The sequence below is a fragment of the Carcharhinus amblyrhynchos genome, unplaced genomic scaffold, assembly GCF_965287045.1.
Source record: "Carcharhinus amblyrhynchos unplaced genomic scaffold, sCarAmb.v2.hapA scaffold_37, whole genome shotgun sequence".
In the NCBI taxonomy this organism is placed as follows: Eukaryota; Metazoa; Chordata; class Chondrichthyes; order Carcharhiniformes; family Carcharhinidae; genus Carcharhinus; species Carcharhinus amblyrhynchos.
The window spans coordinates 3,528,412-3,551,012 of NW_027649778.1; the positions used below are offsets into that span (position 1 = coordinate 3,528,412).

At 45.2% G+C, this 22,601-nt stretch overlaps 2 protein-coding genes across 3 annotated transcripts in view; both read right to left on the bottom strand.

Moving 5' to 3' along the window:
* pak4 (p21 protein (Cdc42/Rac)-activated kinase 4) overlaps nucleotides 1–22,601 on the bottom strand; it is a 156,155-nt gene that overhangs the window by 123,496 nt on the left and 10,058 nt on the right. The window contains exon 1 of one of the 2 annotated variants that reach the window (XM_080218150.1): nucleotides 15,960–16,032. The exons of the other annotated variant lie outside the window; for it this stretch is intronic. The gene's annotated coding sequence lies outside the window, so the exon portion shown is untranslated. Of the gene's footprint in view, nucleotides 1–15,959; nucleotides 16,033–22,601 lie in introns of those variants that run through there. 2 annotated transcript variants of the gene reach the window in all.
* The window catches only part of LOC145362138 (alpha-actinin-4-like), a 117,797-nt gene that overhangs the window by 27,400 nt on the left and 67,796 nt on the right, over nucleotides 1–22,601 (bottom strand). The gene's annotated exons all lie outside the window — the stretch shown is intronic.

Consider the following 22,601-nt stretch of genomic DNA (forward strand, 5'->3'; position numbering starts at 1 on the left):
TCCTATGTGGAGAGACTGAGGGATTTGGGGTTGTTTTTGCTGGAAAGAAGGCGGTTAAGAGGGGATCTTATTGAAACATATAAGATGATTAGAGGTTTAGATAGGGTGGATAGTGATAGCCTTTTTCCTCAGATGGAGAAAGCTAGCATGAGGGGGCATGGCTTTAAATTAAGGGGGGGTAGTTATAGGACAGATGTCAGGGATAGGTTCTTTACCCAGAGGGTGGTGAGGGATTGGAATGCCCTGCCTGCTGCGGTTGTAAATGTGCCTAGTTTGGGGGCGTTTAAGAGATCCGTGGATAGGTTTATGGACGAAAAGGGATTGGTTTAGGTTAGTGGGTCATTGTTTTTTAACTGGTCGGCGCAACATCGTGGGCCGAAGGGCCTGTTCTGCGCTGTAATGTTCTATGTTCTCTTCTCTTCAAAATTCACATTGCACATGTTCTGTTTACGTAGGCTTCCAGTTCAGGGCAAATCCTTATCAGGAGAGTATGAGGGGAACTATGGGAAAATAGCTAAATACATTTGAGGTAGGTTTAAAGAGGATTCTGAAGCAGACGGGGCAAAGATGTAACATAACAAGGGTACAGCTTCAATCCAGTGATGTGGAGATGCTGACATTGGACTGGGGTGGGTTCAATAAGAAGTCTCGCAACACCAGATTAAAGTCCAACAGGTTTATTTGGAATCACGAGCTTTCAGAGCACTGCTCCTTCCTCAGGTCAAACAAAGAGGGAGCAAAGGGAGGAGAAGGAATGAAAGATAAAGTCAGAGTCTCTACAGTGCAGGAGGCCATTCGGTCCCACACCACCAACAATCCAACTGAGGCCCTATTCCCATAACCCCATGCATTTACCCTACTAATCCTCCTGACATTAAAGGGAGGACCTAGCATGGCCAATCCACCTAACCTGCACACCTTTGGAGTGCAGGAGGAAATCAGAGGACCCATGGGGAGAATGTGCAAACTCCACAAAGACGGACACCCTGCCCGAGGCTGGAATTGAACCCAGGTCCCTGGCGCTGAGAGGCAGCAGCGCTAAGCACTGTAACACTGGTAGGTGATTAGTTTTGGAAGATGAGAGGGTACGAGCTACAATACAGGGCAGTGAGAGGTAGTAAAAGTAGAGAGGCCACAAATAAATTGAAGGCAAGGCAGGGAGATACGAGGGGTTACCAAGGGTAGGAGTGATAGATGCGCAGGAATTTATGTGGGTTATAAAACACCCAGCTGAGCTTCTCAATGTCCTGTGGCAGAACATCTAGTGCATATTACTACATCTGTTAAAATCAGTCCTAAACATGGTGCAGTTCTTTAGTTCTGAAGCTATTGAGGATATAATTTATAACATCCATCTTCAGCTATTCATTCAAGGTCAATTGAGGCCTCAGTCATCCACAGCTGTCTGCCAGTTCCAGCATGCACTGATGGGAGGCACAAAATAGAAACACAAACACTTGCCCCAGGGAGGAAAAGTCACCGCCAAGAGTTTCCATTCACACAGCACATGTACCAAGGCATGAGGTAAAGTTGCCATGGTCCCAGATGACCATAGGCTGCTCTCTTTTTTTGGGGGGAGGAGGGGGGTGGTGGTGCTGAGTGCTGATGATTTAACCCAAGGGTCACCATACCTCAGGTGAGGGACAAGGTTAAAGGGCCTTTTGTGAATAACCTCGGCTGGCACAGTTATTGAACCCGTGCCAGTGGCATTGCTCCGCATCACAAACCAGCCTGCGAACTGAACTAACCAAAGACAGGAGGGAAAGCAACACAATAGAGGAAGAGAGAGTAATAAAGGTAAACACAAATCTTTAGTCAAACAAGATTTTAAGAAGAGTCTTAAGCAAGGAGAGAGGGAGGTTGAGGGCTTACACAAGGACTTCTTGGAGAACAGAAGCTTGCCAGATGAAGGCATGCCACCAATTGTGGAGGAAAGGAGAAACACACGAAGAGACAGAGCTCAGAATTAGAGCTTGAGGAAGTTGCACTGATAGTTAAAGAACAGATGGAGAGTATTAAACACAACCATGCTTAAATATTTTCCATATGTGGCGCAAGCTCACATCAGCTAGTGGCCTAACACTGCACAGCCTGTGTCTGAGCTACATGCCCTAGGTTGCAGATAGCATATGGCATATGGCACGACCAAACCAGCTAACCAGCCTCCCATCCATCGACTCCATCTACACTTGCCACCTCGGAAAAGCAGCCAGTATAATTAAGGATCCCATGCACCCCACCTCACTTCCACCTTCTTCCGTCTGGAGAAAGATACAAAAGTCTGAGGTCACGTACCAACCGACTCAAGAACAGCTTCTTCCCTGCTGCTGTCAGACTTTTGAATGGACCCACCTTGCATTAAGTTGACTTTTCTCTACACCCTAGCTATGACTGTAACACTACATTAGGAACAATATGCTTTGTCTGTATAGCATGCAAGAAACAATACTTTTCACTGTATGTTAATACATGTGACAATAACAAATCAAATCTAAATGGTGAGAACAAGGGGGGGGTGGTGAGAAAAATTTCAAAAAGGATTTTGCACTCACCAGAAAAAGTACAAAAATTCCAAATGAACAGTTTTCCTTTTCATTTCAAAATCCTTTGGCAATCTGAAGGTCAGCTGATGGAGCAGATTTGCCAACTGGGGAATAGGGCAAGTTATGTTCTTACAACTGTATAAATCAGTCACAGTGAGGAACATCATGACTGATGAGATCCCTTTCTCTGAGCAGAGCTAATAATTTTAAAATGCCTGCACAGAGCACAGAACATATGGGTGTTTTCTATGTTGCAAACTATTCAATTGAAAAGTATCAACATAAGAGAAAGCGAATCTTATTTTGAGGGCACACAGCTTGTCCAATAATTTTAGTCTCTTTTATGATCAACATTTATCACTGCAAATTGGTACAGATTTCCTGTTGAACATCAGATGTCACAGAGTAGTTAAAAAAATGAAGTTTATTAGTCACAAGTAAGGCTTACATTAACACTGCAATGAAGTTACTGTGAAATTCCCCCTAGTCGCCACACTCTGGTGCCTGTTCGGGTCAATGCACCGAACCAGCACGTCTTTTGGACTGTGGGAGGAAACTGGAGCACCCCCAGAGGAAACCCATGCAGACATGGGGAGAATGTGCAAACTCCACACATACATTGACCCAAGCTGGGAAGCAAACCTGGGTACCTGGCGCTGTGAGTCAACAGTGCTAAGGCCCAAGTGTAGCTGCCTATTGATTTTTAAACATTATACATTAAATAATACTGGGTGCGATTAACTGGACTGCTCTTTCAAAAGGGCTGGGGCAGACAATATGGATCGAATGGCCTTTGTGCTGCATCACTCTAACGCTGTACTATCCTAGTCAGTCACTTCAAATCACCTTTTAACTGTTTCAAAGTTCTCATCTACTAGTTGCAATGTAATGGCTTTGAGACAGTTGCTCTCTAGCCACATCAGCTAGGATACCTGTGGCAGAACCCCATTCTGTTACAAATGGATTTTGTAAACATTGCCTCGATACTTGTATCAGTGGCATGCCAAATCCCCCTCAGGCATAAAAGTAGCAGCGTAGGTAACACCCTCATTCATGAAGGATCACCAACCTGAAACATTAGCTCTGTTTCCCTCCACAGATGCTGCAAGGGCTGCTGAGCGTTTCCAACACATTTTGTTTTTGTTACCCTCAATTAGTAATTCCTTTCTTTTGAAAAAAAAGGGGCAGGACATAAGAGTGGTTAGCACTGCTGCCTCAGTGTGCCAGATCCAGGGATCTGGGTTCAATTCCTATGGTCACTATCTGTGTGGAGATTGCACATTCTCCCAATATCTGTGTGGGTTTCCTAGCACACTCCAAGTATATGTGGGTTGGGTGAATTGGCCATGCTAAATTGCCCCTTAGTGATTTAAAAGGTCTAGTTTAGGGGGATTAGTGAGGCAAGTACAGGGATAGAGACCTGGGCCAGATGCTCTTCCAAAGAGTCGGTAATGGGCCAAATAACCTCCTTCTGAACTGTGGGGATTTTATGAGCTTAAACACGCATTGAGAATCATGGTGGAAATATTAGTTCAACAGGAAAAAAAACTCAGTTAAAGCTCAGAGGGGAAATCTAAATTGTGCCCGTTTCCAATAGTTTCACACCACAACAGAAAACAATTCTGGAAAATCATTACTCAAAAAAAAAGGCCACAGAGTGCTGGGAAAAAAAAATCAAACGCTGTTAAGGAATATCATTGCAGTCACACTGGAGAGCAAAATGCAGCGGTTCAAACAGAGTTGCTGAGACACAGATCTGCATTGTTACTGTAGAACAGCAGGAGACTTGGATCACAACCAAACAGCACAAAAAAAAAATCAAAACAGCATCGACTGCCTTGATGCATTGAACCCGAATTCCAAATGAACGTGGGGCTTGTAGGGTAATTAACTGCACATTGCCTGTCACTGCTCGTAAACGGAGGGGACGAGGAAGAGAAATCTATTCTCCTAAACGTTTATTTGAAAAGGGAGCGCAGGGAGATTTATAGAGGACACTTCCCTGGGTCAGGTTGATTCAGATTTCATGCTTGCCTCTTTGGCCTGCACCAATTCACTGTGTCTGCCCTCTAAACTGCAGATGAGTGATTGATGAAGTCGCAATGCAATCATCTCACCAGGGTACTGCTAAAGTTGTAATGATTTCATTCCAAATTCTCCCCCCTCACATAAAAATCTCTACAATACAGAAGGAGGCCATTCAGCCCATCATGTCTGCACCAACCACCCAGGCTCTATCCCCGTAACCCCATGCTAGCTCCCCTGACACTAAGGGTCAATTTAGCATGCCCAGTCCACCTAACTTGCACATCTCTGGAGTGTGGGAGGAAACCAGAGTACCTGGAGGAAACCCACACAGACACAGGGAGAATGTGCAAACTTCACACAGACAGTCACCCGAGTCAGGAATTGAACCCGGGTCCCCGGCGCTGTGAGGCAGTAGTGCTAACCATTGCACCACCACACTGCACATGTTCAAGGTGAGGGACTTGAGTGCTCGAGGACTGGAACGTTTGCCCATTTTGCAGATACGGATATTAATCTAAAAGTAGAAAGAGTGCAGAAAAGATTTACTGGGATGCTACCGGTGCCTGATTGTTTGAGTTATAAGGAGAGGCTGGGACTTTTTTTCTCCCTGGAGAGGTGGTAGTTTAGGGGCACTTAGAGGTCGATAAAATAACAAGGGGCACTGATCAGCTAGATAGTCAACATCTTTTCCCAAAGGTAGGGGAGTCCAAAACTAGAGGGCATAGGTTTAAGGTGAGAGGGGAGAGATATAAAAGGGTCCAGAGGGGCAACTTTTTCATGCAAAGGGTCGTGAGTATCTGGAACGAGCTGCCAGAGGTAGTAATAGAGGCAGATACAATTTTGTCATTTAAAAAAGCATTTAGATAGTTACAGGTGTATGATGGCTATAGAGGACATGGGCCAAACGTAGGTAATTGGGACCAGCTCAGTGGTTATTAAAAAAAAGGCAGCATGGATAAGTTGGGCCAAAGGACCTGCTTCCATGCTGCAAACCTCCATACTCTATGACTAAGTAGCGAGCCCAAACTCCCAACACCGATACAGCGGGGTTGGAAGTTGTTGGATCTGCCCCAACTAATTGCCTGGACTCAATACAAGGCTCCAATGTCAGCCCATTTGTCCTGAATCCATGTCAGCCATGTGTTGACATATCCTGACCACTCCCACTTCCATGTGGACACAGATTATGCCAATGCTTTTACTTAAAAAAAAACCCTAGATTTGGTTAACTCTTTGAATTCTACCCAAGTCACCCAATCCGTTTCATCGGAAAATTCTATTTTCAATAAATGCCCTTCCCAAAGTCTCAGAGCAGGAATTACTGATCTAGCCATAAACTCCACCAGTTACTGATCCACAGACAAATGTTCCAATTAATCAATCCATCTCTTATTAGCTAGGTAATTGACTACTAATTTCATGAACTTTAACCTTCAATCTCACGTTCATGGCTGTCAAATATTTTCTGGAAACCTCTCGAGGATTGTAGATTAGTGAGGTATAACCCAAAGCTTCCTAATCTATGCTGATGGTTCCTTTTGGCCAGCACTGATGGCAACCCTCAAAATTAAGAATTTTCAATGCCACAGAATGCAAGCTAATCAATTTACAATTTTAGGTTTGTAACTTGCACTTGTTTTTAAATATTGGGACAGTATTCTTCACATTAAAGGAACTCCAGTAGATATATATTGCACTCTTCAGGAACATATATGGCAGAGTGGTTAGCACTGCTGCCTCAGCACCAGGGACCTGGGTTTGATTCTCAGCTTGGGTCACTGTGTGGAGTTTGCACATCCTCCTCGCAGGGATTTTCTCCAGGTGCTCCAGTTTCCTCCCACGGTCCAAAAGATGTGAGTTAGATTGATTGGCTATGCTAAATTGCCCCTTAGTATCAGGGAAACTAGTAAAATAAATACATAGGGCTATGGGGATAGGGGCTGGGTGGGATTGTGATCAGTGCAATTTGCATGGCATCCTTCTGCACTGTAGGGATACTATACTATGAAATGTTCTCCCCGTTTGTCTGTGGGGTTTTTCTCCAAGTGCTCCGGTTTCCTCCCGCAGTCCAAAAGACATGCTGGTTAGGTGCACTGGCCGTGCTAAATTCTCCCTCAGTGTACCCATACAGGTGCTGGTGTGAGGCAATTAAGGGATTTTTCACAGTAACTTCATTGCAGTGTTAATGTAAGCCTACTTGTGACTGATAAATTATTTAAAAACTTTAAGGTGATCTTGCGCTTCAGTGTAGTCAGAGTCTTCAGGGTTACATTTCCCAGTGTTGTGTTTGTGTGGACTCAAAACCACTTTGCCTGGATGGGAAAATGTGGGATAAATACAACCTCAATAATAATATTAACCACAGTCCCACCCATGTACTGGAGAATGCTTGGGTGTACACCATCTTCATAGCACATTGGTTACTAATGTCTACTTGTGCTATAGATCTCTGAGCCAAAATGTCTGGCTGAGAGCTTTGGCCACAATCTTAATTGTGCAGAATTTACTCTGCACGTCATTTCCTCATCCTCTGTTCCTGAGTTATGTCCCAAGACATCCATCTGGTCTCTCCTGGGCTGCATACTGCTGGTGCACCTCACTCTGGGTCAGTCTCTATCCTCCATGTCACACTGCCAATTTGTGCAGCATATTTTCAGATTAGTTCAAACTGGTTCACAGGATATCATCTCACCCTTGTGCAGCATTCTATTTACAAAGCGGGTTAATGGAGCGTAAAAACAGAGTACAGAACGTCACAGATCACAGTCAATCAAGAATGGCCCCAACATGCGAAGAATCAGTACCAGCATTTCAAATTTCTCCCTCAACATCTCCCCCCAAAGTAGTTAGTTTATTCATCTGTGGGACACAGGCATTGTTGGCTGGGCCAGCACTGATTGCCCATCCCTAGTTGCCCCTTGAGAAGGTGGTACCTTCTTAAATCACTGCAGTCCATGTTCTGTAGGTTGACCACAATGCTGTGTGCAGGCTATTTAACTACAGAGGCATCACAGCCTAGGTCAATTCTAATTAGCCCTCAGTGAGATGGCCATTTCCCAAACATAATAAGGATTAGGGATGCTCATAAATTCCCACCATTCCTTCCATGTGACAATTTGATCCTGGGGGTGAAGAGAAAGGATCAGAATTCTACAATGCAGAAGGAGGCAGCCATTCAGCCCATCGAGTCTGCACTGACCACAATCCCACCCAGGCCCTATCCTCATAACCCCGTGCATTTACCCTAGCTAGTCCCCCCTGACACTAAGGAGCAATTTATCATAGCCAATGCACCTAACCAGCACGTCTTTCAGACCTGTCTATGTGGAGTTTGCACATTCTCCACGTGTGTGTGGATTTCCTCCCAGTCTGAAAGACATGCTGGTTAGGTGCATTGGCCGTGCTAAATTCTCCCTCCGTGTAACCCAAACGGGCGCCAGAGTGTGGCAACTAGAGTATTTTCCACAGTAACTTCATTGCAGTGTTAATGTAAGCCTACTTGTGACTAATAAAGGCCAACTCTAATATCTAAAGGTCAGACCAGGTGCTAGAGCTTATTCTCATGGTGCATTTGGTTTGGGTGTCTTTAGGGCAGATTCATTCTTCCATTTTCATACCAGTTTCTCACTAACACTGAATTTCCTCGCTGTAACACTTATTTGACACTTTAGCAGATGTTACAACTTTTAGAATTCTTGAAACTAGCGTCATACTTCATTCATCTTGTTGGAAGACTCAATCCTCTACTGTGCGGGCTGACTTAAAACTCCTGCACATTTTTGCAACACTCCCTGTATCACCTTCTTGATCCCTGATGCCCAGCTAATAGATGGAGGTGGTTTTACAGAGTTCTGGTTCTTTGTACTTTTACCCACATGCTGCAACCTGGAGCTATGCATAATGGTGGTAGAGACTCGATCTTTCTTTCCACTGCATCAACAAGACACAGCTGACCACAACTTCCACTCTCCAGTTCTGAGACCTGCCATGTGTTGGAAGGATTTTGCAGGTTGACAATCACATTTGGCCACATTATGGATACACCAACATTGGCCATGAAGTCTAGGGCGGGACTTGAACTCAGAGCTTAAGATTCAGAGGCAGTGATGCTACCCACTGCACCACAAGACCTCCCATAAGACATAGGGGTAGAATTAGCCAATTGGCTCCTCCTCAAGTCCGCTCCACCATTCGACCATGGCTGATCTGCTCCTCATCCCCATTTTCCTGCCTTCTCATAACCCTGCAACCCATTACCAATTAAAAATCTGTAACTCCTCCTTAAATTTACTACTGTCCCAGTATCCATGGCACTTGTGCATCTGTGGAATCCAAAACTCCTGGTGCATTGTTATAACTCAGTTATAAGTTATGCAAGGCATGCATTTTGTGGTGAAAAATTGACTATTAATGAATTTGTAGCATGTCACGGCTGGAAAAGATGGTTGGTGGAGGGGGTGGGGGGGAATTTGATCTACACACAGTTCAGTCCTCTTCAAAAGTATTTCCTTCTCCTTGCCAATACGCAATGGAACCAATGACACCAAAGCAGATTTACAGCCAATGAATGGCTAGTTAAAGTACTTTGGACCATTCTGGGGTGTGAGAAAGATGCTATATAAATGCAAATCCTATTTCCCCTCCCTAATTCACTCACATTCAATTTTGTCCTCCAGAAGCTCTTGTGGGATCATCCTGTGCATGGGTGCTGAAAAGGGGTGCAAATTGTTTTTGCAGTTGCAGGAGAGCCAGATTAAACTTGCAACTTGGAAGGGTGAAATTATGCAACAAGTTCCATTACAAGACTTATCAGGACTGACTTTCCTGCTCATTTTATGGCAAGTTATACATTTGATTCAAGCCTAAAAAGGTAAATTATGCAACAGTGCGGCAGTGGTTAGCACCACTGCCTCACCCCACCAGGGACCTGGGTTTGAATCCTGGCTTGGGTCATTGTGTGGAGTTTGTGCATTTCCTCAGTCCAAAAGACGTGCAGATTAGCCATGCTAAATTGCCCCTTAGTGTCAGGGGGACTGGCTAGGGTAAATGCATGGGGTTATGGAGATAGAGCCTGGGTGGGATTGTGGTTGGTGCAAACTCAATGGGCTGAATGGCCTCCTTGTAGGGATTCTATGATTATAATATTCAGCTGCTATTCTACCACAAGCAGGACATTTTCACAAGAACAAGCTCCTGTTTTAAGCAGTAAGTATCAGTAATCTTCCAGGCAGCTTTCAAAAACTATGCATTTTTGTTTCTTAAACATGTCCCTAAAGACTAGCATCCTGCAAACTAGTAATATCCAGAATGCTTATTCTGGCTTCAACATCCACACTTCTAAGCAGGGCGACACCCAACAGTAAGAGTAAATATACAGACAGTTAAACAGTTACACCCTTCTCACTACATGACTTTCTAAATTAAAGGGACAACGTGGAAGAGTTTATTTTTGGGACGTAAATTATGCCAAAACCCACACTGATGTTGACAGGTAGACAGATGGTCACTCAGCAGTTACACCTTTTGGGCTGGGGGACAGTGCGGGGGCAGGGGGGGAGGGGATGGAGAGTGGGAGAAGGGTTTAAAGAGCATAACAGAAGAATATATGTGATAGCTTATCTAAAAAAGTAAAATTTATTTATTAGTGTCTCAAGTAGGCTGACATTCACACTGCAATGAAGTGGCTGTGAAAATCCCCTAGTTGCCACACTCTGGCACCTGTTCAGGTACACCAAGGGAGAATTTACCACAGCCAATCCACCTAGCCAGCAGATCTTTTCTGATTGTGGGAGGAAACTGGAGCACTTGGGAGGAAACCCATACAGACGCAGGGAGAACGTGCAAACTCCGTGCAGACAGTGGCCCAAGCTGGGAATCGAACCAGGGTCCCTGGCACTGAGACAGCAGTGCTGACCACTGTGCCCCCTGGTTTGTTTCTCATCTTGCACAAAGGACTAGCTCATTCAGTACAGACTGCACATCAAACTTGGAACATTGTGGTCTGAGAATCTCTCACTGTAATTTTGAAAGGAGATAATGGAACGGTGCTCTTAAAGAAATTGGTATTTATATGGCAGCTTACCCACATCTTCAGGACATCTTTAAGCAGTTTTACAGCTAGTGAACTACTTTTGAATTTCAGCCAGTACTTTCATATGTGCTGTATCCACAAATGGGAGCACTATCCAGCACAAAGGAAGATGGCTGTGGCTGTTTGGGGCCAATCAGCCCCGGAACATCACTACAGGAGTTCCTCAGGGCAGAGTCCTGGTCACGACCATCTTTAGCTACTTTATCAAACGACCCTCCAACATTAGGCAGTGGCACAGTGGTTAGCACTGCTGCCTCAGCACCAGGGATCCAGGTTCGATTCCCGACTGTGTGGGAACAGTACATTCTCCCCGTATCTGCATGGATTTCTTCCGGGTGCTCTGGTTTCCTCCCAGTCCAAAGATGTGGAGGTTAGCTGGATTGGCCATGTTAAATTGCCCCCGAGTTTTCAGGGGGACTAGCTAGGGCAAATGCATGGTGTTATGAGGATAGGGCCCGGTTGGCATTATGGTCAGTGCAGACTCGATGGGCTGAATGACCTCCTTCTGCATTGTAGGAGTCTATGATTCTGTTAGGTTAGAAGTGGAGCTGTCCGTTAATGACCGGATGTTCAGTACCAATCAACACCTCAGCTCCTGATGCACAGAGTGCTCAAATACAGTGAAAGCAACACATTCAGGCTTAGGCTGTTAAGTGGCAAGTAACATTTGTGCCATACAATTGCCAGGCAGCAGCCATTTCCAACAAGAATTCAGACACTGTTCCTTACCCTTACCCCTCCCCCGCTTCCATTCTGCCCTTCAGGCTGAATCCCCTAATGTCAACATCCTGGGAGATTACTATCGACCAGAAACTTAACTGGACCAGCTACATAAAATATCAGGTCAAAGGCTGGGAATTCTGTAGCAAGTAACTCACCTCCTGACTCCCCAAAGCCACTCCACAGTCCACAAGGGTAGAAGTCTGGAGTATGATAGAATGCTCTCAACTTGCTTGGATGGGCAGCACAGTGGTTGCTGCCTCAGCGCCAGAGATCTGTGTTCAATTCAGGCCTCGGGTCACTGTCTGTGTGGAGTTTGCACATTCTCCGTTTCTGCATGGGTTTCCTCTGGGTACACCCACTCTCCAAAAACGTGCGAGTTAGGTTGATTGGCCATAGTAAATTGCCCCATGGTATCAGGGAGAGTAGCAGGGTAAATCTGTGGGATTAACAGGATAGGGCCTGGGTGCCATTATGGTTGGTGCAGACTTGATGGGCCGAATGGCCTCCTTCTGCACTGAAGGGATTCAACGAATGCAACTCCAACTAAACAAGAACCTCAGTACCGCTCAGGACAGAGCCCCTCTTGATTAGCATCCACCACCTTCAACATTCGATTCCTCCACTAATGCACAGTGGGAGGAGTGGTACTGTGCATCATCTACACCAAGGCTCCTTCAACCACACCCTCCACCACATAGAACAAGGACAGCAGGTAGATGGTGCTATTCCCATGCACAAGTTCCCCTTCAAGTCCCATATTATCCTGACTTGGAAACATATTTTTCTGGATTAAATTGGATTTAATCAGAGTCCAAAGTCTCAACAAGTGAGACATTCCCGATCCGAGCTGACAAAGACAGGCCCACCACTTCCCATCTTGGGCTTGATCTACCTGATTGGAGCAGGCATTGCACCTTCTCCAAGGCTTGATCTCATTTGCATCTTAGCCAAAAGGCTGAGACGCTGTTTTAAAAAAAATTGCTTATAAAGATCTTCGGTGTAACCTCATGACTTGAGCCAAGTTCAGGGCAGCAAAACTACACTTGATCTTAACCAAAAAGGCTGAGAAGTGAACATGTTGCCATTCTTCACTGTTGCTGGATCACAATCCTGAAACTCCCTCCCTCACAGCACTGTGGGTGCACTCCAGCTCACCACCACCTCAATATGGAATGGGCATTAAATGTGGGCCTTGGCCACATCCTATGAACAAAAAGATTTTTAAAAACTGCCAAATAATACATTTGGGAGTTGGTCAAGGCTTTGGAAACAGAAAATAAGCTCAAGTCAGCAGATCACAGGTTCAGATTAATAAGCAACAAATTTAACATAGTTTAAAGAAATTGGTCACCATATTAAAAAAGACATGTTAACACATTGATGAATACCAAAGGCACCAATATGAAAATAAAAAATGCTTCAAAGGGGGAAGCTGTGGGATCCTTCCAAGTGGAGAAACTAAAATAATGTTTCTCACCCTCTACATGTGCGATCTTGTAAGGCAGAAAGATAGTGAATTCAGCCATAAGCCACTGGGAAAAAGCATCAAATTAAACTATTAGAAAAATCGCTTGGACTACATGCTTTCAGACTGTTCATTATGAAAATGAATACAAGGGTGCGAGGGTGAATTAAAGACACCCCGAGGCAGGATGTTAATCAGGAACTGGTTATTTTAAAGTTGATTATCCCCATTAAAACAAAGCAGGATTACATTAAATCATGGCCCAAATTTCAATCATGTTCACTGCCCTTCCTCTCCCTTGCTCAAGTTACTGATTCTTCTTGGGACATCTCTGTTCTTTCCAATATCTTGTCCGTGATTGTCAGTGCAGTGCAGGTTAACTCAAGCCTGCCCTCACTGATTGAACACCCACGTACTGCAGCAAACCACTTTTATCCAAGAATATACTGACACTGGACAGGGTGCAGGGGAGATTCACTAGGCTGATTCCAAAGTTGAGGGTTGGCTTGTGGTGAGACACTGAGTAGACTGGGACTATACTCATTGGAATTCAGAAGAATGAGGGGAGATCTTATAGAAACATACAAGATTATGAAGGGAATAGATAAGATAGTAACAGAGAAGTTGTTTCCACTGGCGGGTGTAACTAGAACTAGGGGGCATGGCCCCAAACTAAAGGGGAAGCAAATTTAGGACCGAGCGGAGGAACTTCTTCACACAAAGGGTTGCGAATCTGTGGAATTCTCTGCCCAGTTGAGGCTACCTTGTTGAATGTTTTTAAGGCAAGGATAGATAAATTTTCAAACAGTAAAGGAATTAAGGATTATGGTGAGCAGGCGAGCAAGTGGAGCTGAGTCCATGAAAAGATCAGCCATGATCTTATTGAATGGCAGAGCAGGCTCGAGGGGCCAGTTGGCCGACTCCTGCTCCTAATTCCTATTAGATAGGGAATCCCAGATGGCTCATTTTGCCCCCTCAAAGCACCAACGTCAATTGGAGCAATTCTTCTGGACTATAATTCATTGAATTCATCACCACAGGGAGAAGTTGATGCCAAAATATATTCAAGAGGTGGCTGGATATAGCGCTTAGGGCAAGTGGGATCAAAGGTTACGGGGAAAAAGGATTAGGATGATCAACCATGATGAATGGTGGAGCAGGCTCAAAGGGTCAAATGGCCTCCTCTTGCTCCTATCTTCTACGCTTATGTTTTTCTGATGCCTCAGAGCTGAGGGCCGAATGATATTTTCAAAACCTGCATCTACTTTGCGATCTAATCATGCACAAACAATCTCAGTAGAGAGGAACGTGCCACTGGGTGTCACAGCAATCAGATAAGCAAACAAAGCATTCCAGAACCTCTTCCACACAAATCTGCTGACTGGGCCATTGAGGAAGTCATGATGTGGAGATGCCGGCGTTGGACTGGCGTAAACACAGAAGTCTCACAACACCAGGTTAAAGTCCAACAGGTTTATTTGGTAGTAAAATCCACAAGCTTTTGGGGCTCTGCCCCTTCATCAGGTGAGCAGAGTGTTCTGATCACAAACAGAGTTCTGATACATGACCAGAACTCTCCGCTACCTGACTAAGGGGCAGAGCCCCAAAAGCTTGTGGCGTTTACTACTAAATAAACCTGTTGGACTTTAACTTGGTGTTGTGAGACTGCTTACCATTGAGGAAGGACAGGGAGGGATTAGAGCTGTTTTCCCTGGAGGATTTATTTTGGAAAATTTATTCCTTTACACCACACTAGTGGCATAAATAAACTGTATGGGGAGGGAGTTTCTCCAGACAGTGGTGAGGATGTGGAACTTGCTACCACACATTGTTGGCGCAAATAACACATGCGTGTAAGGGAAAGCTTGATAAACACAAAGATGAAAGAAATAGATGACATGCTGGCAGGATTAGACCGAGGGATGGAAGGAGATTCTTGGGGAGCAACACCAACATGGGAGCAACTGGGTTGAGAGACCTATTTGTGTTGAGAGTTCTATTTAATTCAAAGGCAACCCATCACAGTTTGGACTAACACAATGTACACAATATGGAGATGTCAGTGCTGAACTGGGCTGGACAAGATGAGAAGTCACATGACACCAGGTTATAGTCCAACAAGTTTATTTGACACCAAGCTTTCAGAACGTCAAATCCATAGAATCCTTACAGTGCAGAAGGCAGCCATTTGGCCCATTGAGTCTGCACCAATCACAATCCCACTAAGGTCCTATTCCCATAACCCCACATATTTACCCTGCTAATCCCCCTGTCACTAAGGGTTAATTTAACATGGCCAAATAACCTAATCCACACATCTTTGGAGTGTGGGCAGGAAACCCACACAGACATGGGGAGAATGTACAAACTCCACACAGACAGTGACCCAAGCTGGGAATTGAACCCAGGTCCCTGGCGCTGAGGGGCAGCAGTACTAACCACCGTGCCACCCCTAACTTCACCTGATGAAGGAGCAGTGCTCTGAAAGTTATGATCTCACATAAATCTGTTGGACTATAACCTAGTGTTGTGTGGCCTTTTACAATACAATGGTGCCTACCATTTTTTCATTTTTTTTGAAAAAGGGAGATGGAGCACCTCACCTTAATGGTTTTTGGAATCCCTGCAGTGCAGGAGGAGATCATTCAGCCCATCAAGGCTGCACTGACAGCAATCGCACCCAGGCCCTATCCCTGTAACCCCAAACTATTCACCTTGCTAATCCCCCTGACACAAAAGGGGCAATTTTAGCATGGCCAATCAACCTAACCCGCACATCTTTGGAGCGTGGGAAGAAGCCGGAGCACCCGGAGGAAATGCACGCAGACACAGAATGTGCAAACTCCACACAGACGATCACCCAAGGCTGGAAGTGAACCCACGTCCCTGGCACCGAGACTGCAGTGCTAATCACTGTGCCACCTTGTGTGGGTGGATGGCCTTTTTATCTGCCTGCCTCAGATCAGATGGGAATGAGATTCTTTTAGGTTCAGCAGCTGGGGAGGTTTAAAACACTGCCTAAATCCACCCTTTGAGCACTGCACTTGTCTCAAAATATTGTCTAAGACAGGGCGGGGGGGGGGGCGGAAATGGAGAGGAAAAACACTACCTGAATGTTGACACTGGAAGATGTTCGGGTCCCTGTATTCTAAAGCTCAAGTGTTCCACTGTAGCCTTAAGCTACACTCTCAAATACAACACTGCTTGCTTCTCAGCCCCAGGAGTACACACTGAACGTGATCCAATTGATTCCCCACGGAGAACAAGAGTGTAACACTCCAACTGCTCTCTCACACACTGACATCCAGCCGAGTGCAGGAAAGGTCAAGAGCTGAAATTAGGATAAGCAACCTCTCGTTACAGATCCCAGGGAGAGCACTGTGTCTATGCGTTTGGGGGTGGGGGGGCTTACTTTCTTGAAACAGCCTTACGGTAAGTGTCTTTGGCTTCCATGAGACTCACTCAAGTTAAACCAGCTGTTGCAAAAACCTCCTCATTTCACAGAACACCACCTGCAGTAGATTATGTTTCCGAGCTCAACTATATTTAACACTTGGCCATTTTGTGAGGCTACACACTCACATTGTGAAGGTTACGAGGGGAAAACTGTACAATGTCCCAACCCATTCCATCGTTTTGGATTCCTACAGTGGGAAAGACGGCAGGTGCGCTGATAAAATACTGGCCATGGGGAGGAAATTCTAATACAAAAATCAGCAGAACAGAATCAGCAACTTTCACACTTGTGACTGAGCAAACTATTTGCATTTATATAGCACCTTTTAAACGTGATAAAATGTCCCTGGGACATTTTCCAGAGTGCCTTCCAACAGAATCTCACACCCAAGCCACAGAATTTTGCTTATTTTTCCTTTAAGTAATTAGAAACCCTACAGTGCAGGAGGCCATTCTGCCCATCATGCCTGCACCAAAACAACCCCCCCCAGGCCCTATTGCCATAACCCCATGTATTTACCCCACTAATCCCCCCACATTGAAAGATGCAATTTAGCACAGCCAATCTGCCTAACCTGCACATCTTTGGAGTGTGGGAGGAAACCAGAGCACCCGGAGAAAACTTGCGCAGACACAGGGAGAACGTGCAGACTCCACAAAAAGAATACTGTCCCTTGTAAAGTGATTTGAAATATACTGTAATAGCTGGGACACAGTGAATTGTAACACTGCATTTTCCCTTCGAAGGGACGGAACTGAATCCAGGCCAAACTGGCGCAATAAAGTTTGATTTTTCTGGGGATTGTAAGGGTCCCACAACAAAATAAGGTGATCTCAACTTGGGACAGCAGGGTAGCAGTGGTTAACACTGCTGCTTCACAGCTCCAGGAACCCGGGTTCGATTCCCAGCTTCGGTCACTGTCTGTGTGGAGTTTGCACATTGTGTCTGCATGGGTTTCCTCCCACACTCCAAACAAATGTGCGGGTTAGGTTGATTGGCCATGCTAAATTGCCCCTTAGTGTCCCAAGATGCTTAGCGGGTAAATATGTAGGGATATGGGTAGGATTAGCAGGTAAATGTGTACGGATATAGGAGTAGGGCCTGGGTGGGATTGTGGTTGGTGCAGACTCGATGGGCCAAATGGCCTCTTTCAGCACTCTGGGGTTTCTATGATTCTATGAACACGAATCCTCAACACAAGCATAATTACTTTTCTCTTCTGATTTCACGAGACTGATGCTTATTGCAGTTTTTAAAAAGGAGTGGTGAATCCTCTTTCTAAAAAAGAGACTTACCTATACAAATACACCTTATTTCAACATTAAGAACATAAGAAATGGGAGGAGTAGGCTATCTAGCCCTTCAAGCCTGCCCCACCATTCAATAAGATCGTGGCTGATCTGAAGTGGATCAGTTGCACTTTCCTGCTTTCTCCCCTTAATTTCCTTGTCTATCAAAAACCTATCTACCCGTGTCTTAAATATATTTAGCGAGATAGCCTCCACCACTTCAACAGGCAGAGAATTCCAGAGATTCACCATCCTTTGAGTGAAGAAGTTCCTCCTCAACTCAGATGTAAACGGGCCCCCACCACACCGCACCCCCCCCCCCCCCAATCTTGAGGCTGTGCCCTCTAGTCCTGCTGTCCTTTTTAAGTGGGAAGAATCTCTCTACCTCTACCCTTTCATCTTATACACCTCTGTAAAAGATTACCCCCCCCCCATCCTTCTAAACTCCAATGAGTACAGACCCAGTCTATTTAGTGTCTCATCCTGCAGCTGACGAGTGACAGCAACCAAACTATGTCAGCAATACTGCCTAATCTGTTCAATTTGCTTAGCTTGTCTGTCAGGTTTTTTGACATGTACGAAAACTTAGCAGATCCAATAGACATTTTGGAATAACTCCACTGGCACTCGGGTGTCTAGAGTAAATGAGTCAGGATGCAGAAGGAGATCTGCTGCATTACTGATATATTCCAAACGACACTTTGCTTTGCCTTGCTTTGGGCAAAGCCACAGGAGATGCAAGACTATCAACGTAACAGCACATCCCAGTGGCTGTCCGCAATGAGCAAGGTGCAGACCACTGCGTGTAAAACTCAAAGAGCGTCCAAAGTTAGATACGATTCTGCAACTGGACAAATACATGCCAGATAATTCTCAGCATGAGCAAAGGACAAAAAGTGCCAGCACAGGAACAGGCCCTTTGACCCTCCAAGCCTCTACTGACCATGCTGCCTGACTGAATTAAAACCCCCTACCCTTCCAGGGACCATATCCCTCTACTTCCATCCTATTCATCTTTTGTCCAAACACCACTTAAAAGTCACTATCGCATCCACTTCCACTACCTCCCCTGGCAGTGACCACGCTTAAAAAAAACCTGCCTCATATCTCCTTTAAACTTTGCCCCTCGCACCTTAAAACAATGCCCCCTAGTAATTGACTCTTCCACCCTGGGAAAAAGGTTCTGACTATCCATGCCCCTTAACCTTGTAGGCTTCTATCAGGTCTCCCCTCAACCTCCGCTGTTCCAGTGAGAACAAACCAAGTTTCTCCAACCACCGTCATAGCTAATGCCCTCCATGCCAGACAACATGCTGGTAAATCTTTTCTGTACCTTCTCCAAAGCCTCCACATCTTTCTGGTACTGTGGCAGCCAGAATTGAACACTACATTCCAAGTGCTTTCCTCTCAGTGTAGATTGCTTTCCCCTTAGAGTATACTGACACTGGAAAGGGCACAGAGGAGATTCACTAGGTTGATTCCAGAGTTGACAGGGTTGGCTTATGAGGAGAGACTGGGTAGACTGGGGATTCAGAAGAATGAGGGGAGATCATAAGATTAAGAAGGGAATAGATAAGATAGAAGCAGGGAAGTTGTTTCCACTGGAAGGTGGAACTAGAACTAAGGGGCATGGCCTCAAAATAAGGGGGAGCAGATTTAGGACTGAGTTGAGGAGGAACTTCTTCACACAACAGGTTGTGAATTTGTGGAATTCCCTACCCAGTGACACAGTTGAAGCTACCTCATTGAATGTTTTTAAGGCAAGGATAGATAAGCTTTTGAACAGAAAAGGAATTAAGGGTTATGGTGAGCGGGTGGGTAAGTGGAGCTGAGTTCACGAAAAAAAAATCAGCCATGATCTTATTGAATGGCGGAGCAGGCTCGAGGGGCCAGATGGCCGACTCCTGCTCCTGGTTCTTATGTTGGTATTCTTGCCAAGTATCCTGATGAGTACAAGATGGAAAGTTGCAGCAAGTCTCTCCTTTCCCCCCACCCCCCAGTAACACTCGTTCTTTGGAATATCCACTAATTAAATGAAAGGATTACATCACAATGCTTTAACATTGTCATACAAAAGACAGATGATTCTAAATAAAAGGACAGTCATCATTTAAAATAAATGAATCAATTTGCCAATTCACTTTGATCGATGCCAAGTGTGTGTGTCAGGGGAGCAGAATGATCATAAATGAGTCAGATAGACTCAAAAAGGGAAAAATTGGCAACATCATTACATCATTAGGTGTGACACCTTCATTAATAAATGATTAGGACCTAAAGCGCTATGAACAGTAAGGCTGACAAATGCCAGGATCATGTCCGGACCTGTAGGCAGACTAGTTATTTTGAATGGCTTTGTTTTGAACAAGTCACATTAAGTGGAGAGAAAAACATCAGCCAGGGCACAATATTCACTTTCACTGAGGTCTTCATTAATCCAGTGCCTTCCCCATTTCACCTCCTGAAAACCTTCCCCCCTGGTGTCTTCTGAGGGCAGTGAAGTGGGGGGGGGATACATGTTCCTCACCCCTCTCCCCCACTTTTGGCATATTAACCATTTCCTCATACAAGATCTTGGATAACTAGTATAACAAGAAATCCATCCCCATTGTCCCAGAATCCCAAGCTATGTGTTCATATTCACCAGTACATAGAAACTAGAAGCAGGAAGAGGCCATTCGGCCCTTCGAGTCTGCTCCAGCATGCATGATGATGGCTGATTACCAAATTCAATATCCTGATTCTGTCCCCCCCCCCCCCCCCCAAACCTCATCCCTTTAGCCCCAAGAGCTGGATCGAATTTCTTCCTGAAATCACACAAAGTTTCAGCGTCAACTACTTCCTGTGGTAGCGAATTCTACACATTCACCACCATCTGGGTGAAAAAATTTCTCCTCACCTCAGTTTTAAAAGATTTACTCCTTATCCTCAAATTATGACCCCTGGTTCTGGACTCCCCCACCATCAGGAACATTCTTTCTGAATCTATACAGGCTAATCTTGTTCGAATAAACACATACAAAATTAGGTTTACAGTTCAGCTCCATGTGGAGTGGAAGCCAACCATTGCACTGCCATTTCACTCAGTCCTGGGAGGTCAAATCACAGAATCCCTACAGTACAGTAAGAGGTCATTTGGCCCATCAAGTCTGTACTGACCACAATATCATTCAAGCCTGATTCCCATAACCCCATACATTTACCCTGCTAATTCCCCCAACACCAGGGTCAATTTAGCATGGCCAATCAACCTAACCCGCACATCTTTGGATGGTGGGAAGAAACCCACTTAGACATGAGGAGAATGTGCAGACTCCAGAGTGATCCAAGCTGGGAATCGAAACCAGGTCCTTGGCGCTGAGACACAGCAGTGTGAATGTGAACCTGTGTCAGTGAGTTCCTCCTCTGAATGGCTCAGGTCTATCCAAGGACTGCGCTTGGATACTGAGCTAATTTGGGTTTAAAGTGCAGGGTGAGGTTATTTGCTCCATCACCTCTGTGCCTGGCTAAAGTAATCTAAAATGAACCCCACTACCTTGTTCTCCCTAGAGACCTATAGCTGCCTCCTCTTCAAATATTTGACCAATTCCTCTCTTCAAAGTTGCAGTGACCTTGCTCTCAACCACTCCCATGGCAAAGCCTACCATGCTCAAACTATCCTCTGTATGGAGGACAGCACAGTGGCTAACACTGCTGCCGCACAGCGCCAGGGACCCAAATTCAATTCTGGCCTTGGGTGACTGCATGGAGTTTGCATGTTCTCCGTGTCTGCGCAGGTTTCCACCCACACTCCAAAGATGTGTGGGTTAGGTTGTTTGGCCGTGGTATATTGCCACTTCATATGTAGGTTAGACAGATGAGCCATGGTACATGCGTGGGATTACGGGGATAGGGCAGAGTGGTTGGCCTGGATAAGATGCTCTTGTTGGAGAATCAGGGCAAACGCAGTGGCCCAAATGGCCTCCCTCTGTACTGTAGAGATTCTACACGATAACTCCTCTTTCTGTTCTTAATTTCTTTCTGCTGTAAGGCAGAATTGGAAAGGCACAAACATCTTCAACGGACAGCTGGGTTCTCAGTTTAACATTGCAACTGAAAGACAGCATCTCCCTCCGTACTACACTGGACGTCAGTCTGACTTGAACACAGAACCTCCTAGGTGGGGCAAGAGAGCTACCAACTGAACCAAAACTAACACCTATTCAAGCACCTTTCTCACTCAAAACATTATGAAGCATCTCATTGCTAACAAGTGCAATATCCATTCTAATAAAACCAAAAATAAAAATGGAATAAATTGCAGGAAGGTGGACAATTCCACATGTTCTCCCCGTGTCTGTGTGGGCTTCCTCCAGGTGCTCCAGTTTCCTCCCACAGTCCTAAAGACATGCTGGTTAGGGTGGATTGGCCGTGCTAAGTTCTCCCTCAGTATACCCAGAGGCCCCAGAATGTGGCAACCAGAGGATTTTCACAGCAACTTCATTGCAGTGTTAATGCAAGCCTAGTTGCGACAAACTAAAACTTAACCAGAGTGGATTTTTCGTGACATTAGTTTAAGTGACAAATGCAAGCTGGGATTCCCCGTTCTGTATTAATGAAATGGAAAGTGGTATTGAGACCAGGATAAGGTCAGCCATGATAAAAGGCAGAATGGGCTTGATGGGCTGAACTGCCTGCTGCTCATTCTTACATTCCCATGATCCAGCAATCCCTCACCATCAGAATAGATTAAGTGGTGGTTCTCGTAAGGAATGCCCGTACAAGCCCCACCGTTTGCTCCTGCATTTATTTCTTGTCCATCCTACTGTTTAAATGCCAGGTCAGCCATACTCAACAATACTTGGCACCAATCAGCTCGATAGTCAACATCTTTTTCCAAAGGTAGGGGGAGCCTAACGAGGGGGCATAGGCTTAAGATGAGAGGGGAGATATACAAAAGGGCAACTGTTTCACACAGAGGATGGTGAATGTTTGGAACAACCTGCCAGAGGTAATAGTAGAGGCA